General features: G+C 35.5%; 1 long non-coding RNA gene across 1 annotated transcript; it reads right to left on the bottom strand.

Annotated features, from left to right (window-relative positions):
- Nucleotides 1-6,061: 6,061 nt before the first annotated feature.
- Nucleotides 6,062-10,901, bottom strand: LOC112047598 (uncharacterized). Its single transcript, XR_008251068.1, has 4 exons — nt 8,686-10,901; nt 7,625-7,797; nt 6,767-6,845; nt 6,062-6,229 (listed from the first exon to the last, which is right to left on the bottom strand). It is a non-coding gene; the product is annotated as an uncharacterized LOC112047598 (long non-coding RNA).
- Between the last annotated feature and the right edge of the window lie 38 nt (nt 10,902-10,939).

Raw genomic sequence — 10,939 nt, forward strand, 5'->3', positions numbered from 1 at the left:
CATACGACGTAATAATTCTAACTGAAAGCTGGCTGATTCCTGAGATCTATGATAGTGAATTTATCGACCAGCGTTATCAAGGCAGAATCCTAGACCTAGTATTATCAACCAACGACTGCAATGTCTATAAACCTGACGTCCCCTTATTAAATGAATCAGTTCACCATCCACCACTCATAATAAAAATAACCGAACGGGATATTCCTCTTCAACAAAATAACACCCCCCGATATAATTACCGACGGGCTAACTTTGAAGCCATTAACAAGAGTATAGAATCAACTCCATGGAACTCCTTATTTCTTGACAAGAACACTGAGGTGATAGTTGAAATTTTTTATGAAAAAGTTTATAGTATTATAAAGTCATACGTTCCGCTCAGAGCAACTCGTGCTAAATACCCGATTTGGTTCACACCATCACTCATCCGCATTTTTAAAAATAAAAATAATGCCTGGCTTAAGTGGAAAAAATACAACAACATATCTGACTACGAAATGTTTTCTACCTACAGGGAAAGATTCAGTAAGCAGTGTGCTAAATGCCTTTCGGCATATAAAAAGTCGGTGGAGGATAGCGTGTGTTCCAATATTAAATATTTCTTTACATATGTTGCCCAACGTAAAGGTAAAGTAGGGATTCCGTCTAACATGAAGTTTAAGTCTGTGCACTCCCGCGACCCAGAAATCATATGCAACATGTTTTCAGAGTTCTTTCAGTCCGTTTACGAACCGTCATCGCTATGCATAGAGGACTGGTCCGCTCCCGATGGAGACTCATGTAACGAGATTCTAATAGACAATCTAGAATTCACCTTGGAACAAATTCGTAAGGAATTAAAATCTCTAGACGCCTCTAAGGGAGCAGGCCCTGATCATCTTCCAGCGACTTTCCTAAAAAATACGTACACATCCATCTGTAAGCCCTTAGCTTTCATTTACAACAAATGTCTTAGGGATGCTGTAGTACCACGTGTCTGGAAGCAAGCAAACATAGTACCAGTACACAAAAACGGTCCAAAAAATGATGTTTCCAACTACCGGCCGATATCCTTACTTTGCATTTTGTCAAAAGTTCTTGAAAGGTTAGTGCACAATGCCTTATATCCACTCCTACATAATATCATCATCCCCGAACAACATGGTTTCGTTAAGCGAAAATCTACTGTCACCAACCTGCTGCTTTTCACTACCTACCTTTTTGAAAGCCTCGACAGGAGTATACAAGTGGATGCCATATACACTGATTTTTGTAAAGCCTTCGACAAAGTAGATCACGAAATCTTACTACAAAAGATCGCCTATAATGGAATTCGAGGAAATCTCCTAAGGTGGTTTGCATCATATATCACGTGCAGAAGTCAACGCGTCGTCGCGAATGGGTTTAAGTCTAACTGTGTATACGTAACATCTGGCGTGCCACAGGGCTCTATATTAGGACCTTTACTCTTTGTACTATATATAAATGACATTCATACTTGCTTTAAACATACCAACTTTCTGTTATACGCGGATGACTTGAAAATATTCTTACAAATGAATAAAGAATCAGAGTGCCACCTACTTCAAGAAGATCTAAATCGTTTAACAGAATATTGTAAGTTAAATAAGTTGCATTTAAGTTTACCAAAGTGCCACGCCATCACTTTTACTAAAAATAAATTTACTACTAGTTTCACCTACAACCTCTGTAACGAAAAACTATCAAGAGTCCTTAGCGTTCGTGATCTCGGTATTCAGCTTGATTCAAAGTTACAACTAGAGAAACACATTAACAAAATTGTTAGTAATGCCTACCGTCTATATGGATTTGTGATGCGTTCAACGACGGACTTTTCAAAACCATCTACATACTTGCATTTATACAAATCCCTGATAAGGCCTCAACTGGAATATGCATCTTGTATATGGAACCCTCTCTATGATAAGTACAAACATCAGCTTGAAATGGTCCAGAAAAAATTCCTTCGCTCAATGCACTACAGATGCTATCGTTCTAGACTTTCCTACTCTGAACTTCTAATGAAACACAATCTGCTGACACTTGAATCCAGGCGTAAGCTCTTAGAAGCAACGATATTGCATGGTCTGTATCACAATAAATATGATTGCTCTGATTTAGTCAGCAAATTATCCCTTAATGTCCTCAGGTACGCAGGTCGACGCAAGGTGCGTGCTTTCAATTTGTTCACTGTTAAATTTTGTAGAAACAATGCTGGAAAACGCTCGCCTATGCGCCGACTTGTGGACACGTACAATAACTGCTTCGATGAAGTCGATATATTTAGTATGTCCGAAAGCATGTACAAAAAAGCTATAACAGATATTTTAAAAAAAGAACAATCAATTAACTTAAATAGTGTGTAGTCAGTTTTGTGTAAATTATAATTTAGGTTTAACTGTATTTAACTGTTATGCGGTGAGTTGCAATTTGACTGTTAATATTATTATTATTGTTATTTGGTATATTTTGATAATATAAATTATTTGTTTACTTTTAATTACAAAAAAAAAAAATATTCATATTAACATCACTATAAAAAAATATTCATATTAACATCATTAAAAAAAACAATCAATTAATTGAATTATTCAGTAAAAAATTATTCAGTTTTGTGTAAAATATTTAAATTAGGTTTAACTGTTATGTAGTGTGTTGTAACTGTTATAGATCTCTCATTTATTTATTAGTTTATTTATTAGTTTTTTGTCATTTTAAATTTTATTAAATAACATATATTATTGTTAATTGGTATATTTTAATAAGTAGTATAAATTCTTTGTTTTTATTTATGTTATTGTAATTAATTATTTTTATTGTCTTTTGTGTACTTCTTCCTTTTGATTCGACTGCTTTATGTTAACCACTTTCCTTGTTTGTCTTGTAAATGTCATTTGTAGGTATGTTTTGTGACGCCTTTATTTTTAATTTGTGTAATTCGTGGATAGTGTTGTTGTTTACATGTTTATTAACCCCTTTGCATGGTAATTTAAGCCTTACTAACCTCTAATATGTAAATGTTTTCTGTCCCAAATAAATAAAAATAAAAATAAAAAAATAAAATAAAAATATATATTATCCCCGTATTTCTACGGGAACGGAAACCATGCGGGTGAAACCGCGCGGCGTCAGCTGGTGTCCCAATATAAGTTCCTAGGCCTAAGGTTGCCTGGTAGAGATCGCTTCTAAGCGATAAGACCGCCTTTTGTATTTTACTTCTTTTTATGTTTCTAATTATTGTAGTGCACAAATAAAGAGTATTAAATAAATAAAAAAGCTAAACCGACTTCAATGAATTTTAGTTTAGAGATAAATGTTATTAAAGTAGCGTTGGGACAAAAGTTAGGTTAATATTTTCGATTATGTTATTCGCTATTGGTCGACATTTCCCTTTCTCTAGTGTCAAGATAGGTATACCGCAGTTAGGGCTACAGGTATAGTATAGAGGTAATAATAATAATGGAGAAAAGGAAAAAGTATCAAAATACTTGGACCTTGCTCACGAGATTATCGCCATGTGGAATGTTGAGTCAAGTATTATTGTTTCGATAGTTGTTTCAGTCAATGGTCTTATAGCGAAAAGCTTCGACCAACACCTTAAGAAGCTTTCGCTTAACTGTTAGATCAAGAGTCGGATACAAAAGGCAGTGATTCTTGAGACGGCGCGTATTGTGAGGAGGTTCCTCACTCTGGAGCCCTGACCACCGGTTGCTTGGACACTCAAATGTCCCGCAGCGGGAGGGTGAATTTTTTTTTATAAATTTTTAATAATGTTTTATATTTTATATTTATATTGTTAAAAAATAAAAAAAAAAACAAGTAATAAATAAATGGAGAAATATGTACATAGATACTTGCAAAAAACAATTAGATTATTTTTTGTTGCAAAAATTAACTAAATAAATTAAATATGAAAGACAGATAAGCTCAATTTTATATCCCGACCCAAGACTCGAATCCAGAACCTCATGACCATACCACTGCTCCTGCGAACGAGGAAGTTAAAAATATTCAACTTTGGGTATTCGTGGTGTTTGGTTGAAATTGCTGGAAACGTATAAAGTTAATATTATATTCTTTACTTTGTATTTTATATAAAAGCGTAAATTCACGTCAATTCGTGGCCACGCACGTGTAGCTACGACACCGCGGGACGTGCTCTGCTGAGCAAGAATGAGGCTGTCATAGTCAGACCATCCTCATTTCACAAAAACTTTGTTTACCTTATACTACTTATACTTTTACTACTAGCACAAAGTCACTCAGCGGGCGATGGAGCGAGTTATGATTGGGGTGTCACTGCGAGATCGAATCAGAAAAATGAGATCCGTAGAAGAATTAAAGTCACTGATATAGGTAGCTCAAGGAGTCGCGAAGCTGAAGTGGCAATAGGCAGTTCAAATAAATCTTATCCAAAAAAAATGTTTTTTATTAAGTTTTTAATTGTTGTATTTTAAGATTATTTTAAAAATTCTAACTATTTGGATATTTTATGTTAATTACGTCATTTATGTTATTGTACCTATGAATATGTACCTAGGGAAGTCACTGGCCCTTAAGACACGGGGTTACCTAGTTTAAGGGTCAGGGTCATTGTAATTTGTATACTGAGTTTTTTCAAATAAACTATTCTTAATTCTTATTCTTATTCTAAAATAGTTCGAAGAGCCTATGGACGTTGGGGTCCCAAGGTGCTGAATGGCGATCCTGCAACGGAAAGCGCAGTGTTGGTCGACCCCCCACTTGGTGAACTGAGGACATCAAGCGGGTTGCAGGGAGCCGCTGTTGCTGGCGGTTTGAGACGGTTGTGTTTGAAAGTCCATGCAAGAGGCCTATGTCCTATGCCTATGTCCTATGGCCTAGTGGATGTCCATCGACTGTTAATGATGATGACAATGATAAGTTACTAGCCGACGACCCGCGGTTTCACCCGCGTATCTCCCGTTCCCGTGAGATTAAGAACAGCCTACGACACTCACAAATAACGTAGCTATCTAGTAGTAAAAGAATTTTTAAAATCGATTTAGTGAATTTAGATATTACGCTCTACAACACCACAAACTTTACCTTTACAATATTAATATAGATCTAATATTTAGACAGGGGCGTAGCTACCGCCGTATTAATGATACGGGGCCCCCGGACTACAGGGCCCCTTACGTGTGAAAGAAAAAATTAGTAAAATGTAATCCACAATCTTACTCACATCTGGTACTTCCCGAAAAAAAAACCTATATAGAACTGCCTATAGAGTTTCATTTTAGAAATGACTAAAGTCCAATAAACAATCTCTTTTTGTCCCAGGTTAAGCTTGCGCCCAAAAGTTGGAAACACCATACATAGTATAGTATAGTCAATTAGTCACTGTCATATTTATGTAGGTATTTTATGCTAGCATTTTTGTTTCTTTTGTGAGAAATCTTTACCCTTCAAGGGTTGATACAGGGCACTGATCCAAGTCACGCTACGCCACTGTATTTTGATTTTTGTTATAAGTATCCTTGACAGTCAGAAATGTGTAGCCTTTTTTATTTCTCTCACTCTCCGTCTCTCTGTTTCTCTAATTTGTACAGTGCATTTAAATGATTACCAATAAAACACTTGATTCAAGAGTGTCATTATAGGTTCATTTAAATAATAAAATTAAATTGAAAATTTTGAAAAACCGCTGAATGTGATGAAAATATTAATTATATCAATTAAGTCATCAATATTCTCTTTCAGTGCGCTGTCATTTGAGACCTCACTCGAATATATTTGCAGACATTATTCTTCCCCACTTTCACCCCCCACAACTTTGAAACGGCTCAACCGATTTTCATCAAACAATAGCACATAAGTCAGTCACTTTTAATAAAAAAAAAAAAAACTAAAACTAAAAACGCTTCATCCGTTCGGGAGCTATGGTGCCACAGACAGACTTGCAGACAGACAGACATGTCAAACTGAGGGGTGTTATACAGACCTCTTTTTGCGTCGGGGGTTTTAAATGAATTCGAAATTATTTTTTTTATCAAAACACTAATTGATTAATATTGTAATTTTATTATAATATGTAATATTTTAATTTATTTTTTGCTTATATATTATGTCATTCCTTTTTTTCCTGCTCCTTAGCGACTATTGTATCGTAGACGGCAGCCCTGTATGTATTGATTATAGCATATTCGTCCCTCGCCTTCCTTAGGGGTGAGTATTTGATGAAGAAGTCCGTGTACTCTTGATATTCCTTGAAATAATGCATTTTTAGTATCTTACTTAACCGACTTCAAAAAAAGGAGGAGATTCTCAATTCGTTGTACATGTTTTTGTTTGTTACCTCATAACTTCGTCATTTATTAAGCAATCTTGAAAATTCTTTTTTTATTTGAAAGAGCGTACTTTCAGATTTGTCCCATATCATTTTCATGAAAATCGGTTTAGTAATTTTGTGTTAAAATCAAAATAATTGAAATATGTCTTTGAAGTCGGTTCAGTATTTATGTTAAAAAGATCATTATTTTATCATAGGTACCTTATTTTAATATGACGGATGAAAGAATCATGGTAGCCCAGTGTGTGCATTTTTAGAAATTAAATATCACGTGTCTCAAACGGCGAAGGAAAAACATCGTAAGGAAACCTGTTTATCAGAGAATTTTGAAAGAAAGAAAAAACATTAATTTAAAAAATTGTACCACACTTAACCCCTTAACGCTAGATATAACGCTATACGTACCTGCATTATCATCTCAACACAAAAATAATAATTAATTGAAATAAATACCTCTTTGGTCACAGATTCGATTTCCGCCTCCATCAACGGCTCAAGGAACTCAAACGGCGATAATGGTGTCACGTTTAATCTAGAAAACATAACGACACTTGAATTTGAAAAGATTTTGCAATCGTCCAATAGTTACTTTTGTGGTTAGTTCAATGTAGGGTCAACGGATTGTCTTGCCTAGTTCCCATTATCGTAGGATTACAGGGATAAAATATAGCGTCTTGCTCGCTGATAATAAAGCTTTCCATTAGTTTTTCCTAACTAAATTGCACCAGAAATTTTGCAGCTTATTCGTAACAATATCTCTAAATATTAATTTTGATTCTCAGCGAAAAACCAATGAATTCATCAGCAAGGCCAAACAAAACCCCTCCACGTATATTTCAATCGTACAGTTTTTAAAGTTTAGTAGAAGTCTAGTAGTGCTAACATAAAAATAAATAAATAAATAGTAAAGCAATTTTCTAAAAGTAACAATTAAAGGAATTTACAGGGTCGTATTTGCGGCACTGCCACTGATCCCTGAAAAACGCCCCATACAAAATGGCACAAATTAATGACGTCGTAGATCATAATGATCGTTAAATTTGTATGGGCGTTCAAACAAAATTACAAATATCTTGTTACTAGCTGACGCCGCGCGGTTTCACCCGCGTGGTTCCCGTTCCCGTAGGAATACAGGGATAATATATAGCCTATAGCGATAAATGGGCTATCTAACACTGAAAGAATTTTTCAAATCGGACCAGTAGTTCCAGAGATTAGTGCGTTCAATCAAACAAACAAACAAACTCTTCAGCTTTATTATATTAGTATAGATGTGCATTTATGAATACAGTTCTAATATGAATTACTTACAGATGAATTTTATGAAGATAAACGAGAGTAAAATTATAATGTAAGGCAGATACTTTAGAATCCTGTCAGCACTCATGACTCTATCATAAAGTTCCATCAGCATCCCGAATCCGTATCCCTGTAACACTTGGGCCAGTGGCGACACGGGGTAGTTGATCGGCATGCTTCTTATCCTAGATAATAATAAATAAAACAATATAATTAAAGAAATAAGAATTCCGAAATATAGGGTCATTATCAGCCGATGGACGTCCACTGCTGGACATAGGCTTCTTGCATGGACTGCCAAACAAAACGGTTAGCGATCGTAGAAAGAGAATCGACGTGCCACAAAGCTACAATGGCAGGTCATCATTAAAATTTTCCATTGAGACATGGTGGGTTCCATAGTCCCTCTCCTATAAAGAGGGAAGCCTTGTAATAGACCGTTAAAATGGACTGATGTTGAGAAGATTTCTAACCTTCGAAACTTCTCTGAGAAGAAGCACGACAAAGTCGCATAATCTGTTCTTGGCACCAACAACATTTCGCTAAATATTGATGTCATAGGCATAGCCTTAGCTGCGAATGGATTTGAGCAGGTTGCTGGAAAACATATGAATTGTTGGTTACAATACGATGCTAAATTATTGAGTGCTTTTACTGAGGAAGCGAAGGATTCTTGAGATACCTTTAGGATTCTAAGGCCCGTATTAGAAAATACGTTCCACAATATTGATCTAGAAGTTCAAGCTATTGAGATGATAATTCTGGTGTCTATACTAATATTAGGAAGAGGAAAGTTTTGAATGTTTGTATTTTGTTTACTTGCATTGAATAAACTCCGAAAGTACTAAATCAATTTGAAAAATTCTTTCACTGTTGAAAAGCAACACTATCCCTGGGTGCTAAAGGCTATATTTTATCCAGGTATTCCTACAGGAATGGAAAGTACGCGGGCAAAACCGCGTGGCGTCTGCTAGTTTATTTAGGTATATAGTTTCCTAAGACAAATATTACATACATATCAATCTGCAAAAAGTTTAATATAACAAAAAAAAATAATATAAAAAATTACTTACCAATAAATATAATTTTATCATTAGGCGATATTTGTTTTAGGAGTTTAGTAAGAGGCTTTTTTAAAGATTTTGCTTTCAGATGATTGCTTTCAGCTACCTAAAACGGTTAAAATAATAAAACAAAGATTTTTATAAATGGAAAAATTTATAATTAATTCAATGAATATTTAATGAATAAAACAGTAGCTGATACAGATCGTCTGTGTATATTTAAATACAATTACCAATTTTAATTTGTCACGTTTATTTTTTCTCTGTCACACTAAACCAAGTAATAATTTAAACTAAAAAAATTCATCATAATCATCAATTTAGGAAAAAGCCGAGATTATTAAACGGTTCTCTAATCTCAGGTTAGAAACTACAATGCCACACATAAAGACACTTCAAACTTAACTCCCCACGGGAATGAGGCAACATGATATTATGTACCTATGGTATATCCTTCGACCATTAATAACAGGACCTGCCTCGCTAATCGTTACCCCTCTGGCAAAGATCAAAAATCAATGATCTAACGCGTTTATAAATCTGATAATAGATGTTTTATTGTTGTAATCGTTTTCGTAGTGTAAAGAGCTCCCTAAAAATGCCGGTTTGTGTAGTTGAATGACACAAAAAACGGCCAAAAACTTGTAGTTTAGTAAAAGATGGAGTAACGTTTCATTTGTAAGTATTTCTACCATAATATTATCAAATTCAACAAAAGCAAAAAATCGGTCAAGTAATCGAATATTCTATATATTTAATCTGTGGATAATCTTAGCGATGTGTTTGTTAGCTGTGTAAAAAATACGCGTGCGTGTATAGCGAGTCTAATTTATAGTTGTGTGTAGTGTATGGACACAGAATACATAAATATTTTCAATGTGTAAGTTTACCTCGTCCCCCTCAAAAAACGACAGACATTTTTGTTGGTGAATTTGGGTGCGAAACAGGTCCATAGTCTAAATAGTCAAATTAGCTCTTCAAATAGGGTTGTAGAACTGACTTTCACTTTGTCAATGCAAGTATATACGAGGAAATCATTTCAGTTATAGGTTATAGTAGTTACTATTGCTTGCATCAGTATATTCTACCCTCCGATAGGATGTTCTCATGTGCTGAAATCATGTTCTGAAGTGCTGGGATGCCACGAAGCTAAAAGTATAACTACTGGGATATCATCATCATTATCTGCCGATGGACGACCACTGCTGGTCATAGGCCTCACTTCCAAAAACAAGTTTCGAGCCGCCAGCATCGAACGGCTCCCTGCAACCCGCTTGATGTTCCAGCTCTTCAAACTGTGCGAAACAGGTCCATAGTCTAAATAGTCAAAGGGTATATCTCATAAAAAATACATAATATAATACTTTTTTAGTGAAAACTCTTTCGATGTTCTTCAAGTATATGACAGCGGGCTGGAACACCCTCGCTGCTACGAACACGTCGGTCAGAGCTTTACCCGGTCTATGGACTACTGAACTAAACACTTCAGGAGATACGTTAATTTTTACTGCATCTGAAATCATCATTATCAGTATAGTACAGTAGGTACTATTCTATAAATGTTTTGTAAGACTCGAAAATGAGAGTTTCGAATTAACCTCTATCTCTCTCTATTGTTAGAGATCGAATAAAATGAGAAAGATATAGATGAATTGGAAACTAGCACTTGCGAGTTAAACAAAACATCGTTAAAGAATGCAAGTTGGCTACATGGCATGTAGCCAAGTTACGCATCAATTATCATTCTACAAACACTAACGCTTCAAAAACTAAAAAAAAATATGGGAATGATTACCCAATTGATCGGTGGATCATGTGATCATATCGATTTAATTTAATTTAACCGAATTTCATCCCGTTTCGTTTCAAATTTCATTTAATTTAATTTCAACTTGGCTACATTTTGACGGCCGTGGTGCAGTGGTTACCCGGTGGATTTACAAGACGGAGGTCCTGGGTTTGATCCCCGGCTGGGCCGATTGAGGTTTTCTTAAATAGTCCTGGTCTGGCTGGTGGGAGGCTACATCCGTAGCTTGTTACACCCTGCCGCCAATTTATGTTTCCGGTACGATGTCGGGTAGTATTCTTTACAAGTTAGCCCTTGACTACAATCTCGCCTGTAGTAAGTGATGATGCAATCTAAGATGAATGCGGGCTAACTTGTTAGGAGGAGGATGAAAATCCTCGGAACGCTAAATCGCTTGGCGGTTCGTCTTTTTCAGTAGGGACTAGTGAAGACCTGGACTAGTGAAGAAAACCACAA

Source organism: Bicyclus anynana, chromosome 8 (genome assembly GCF_947172395.1).
Source record: "Bicyclus anynana chromosome 8, ilBicAnyn1.1, whole genome shotgun sequence".
NCBI classification, from domain to species: domain Eukaryota; kingdom Metazoa; phylum Arthropoda; class Insecta; order Lepidoptera; family Nymphalidae; genus Bicyclus; species Bicyclus anynana.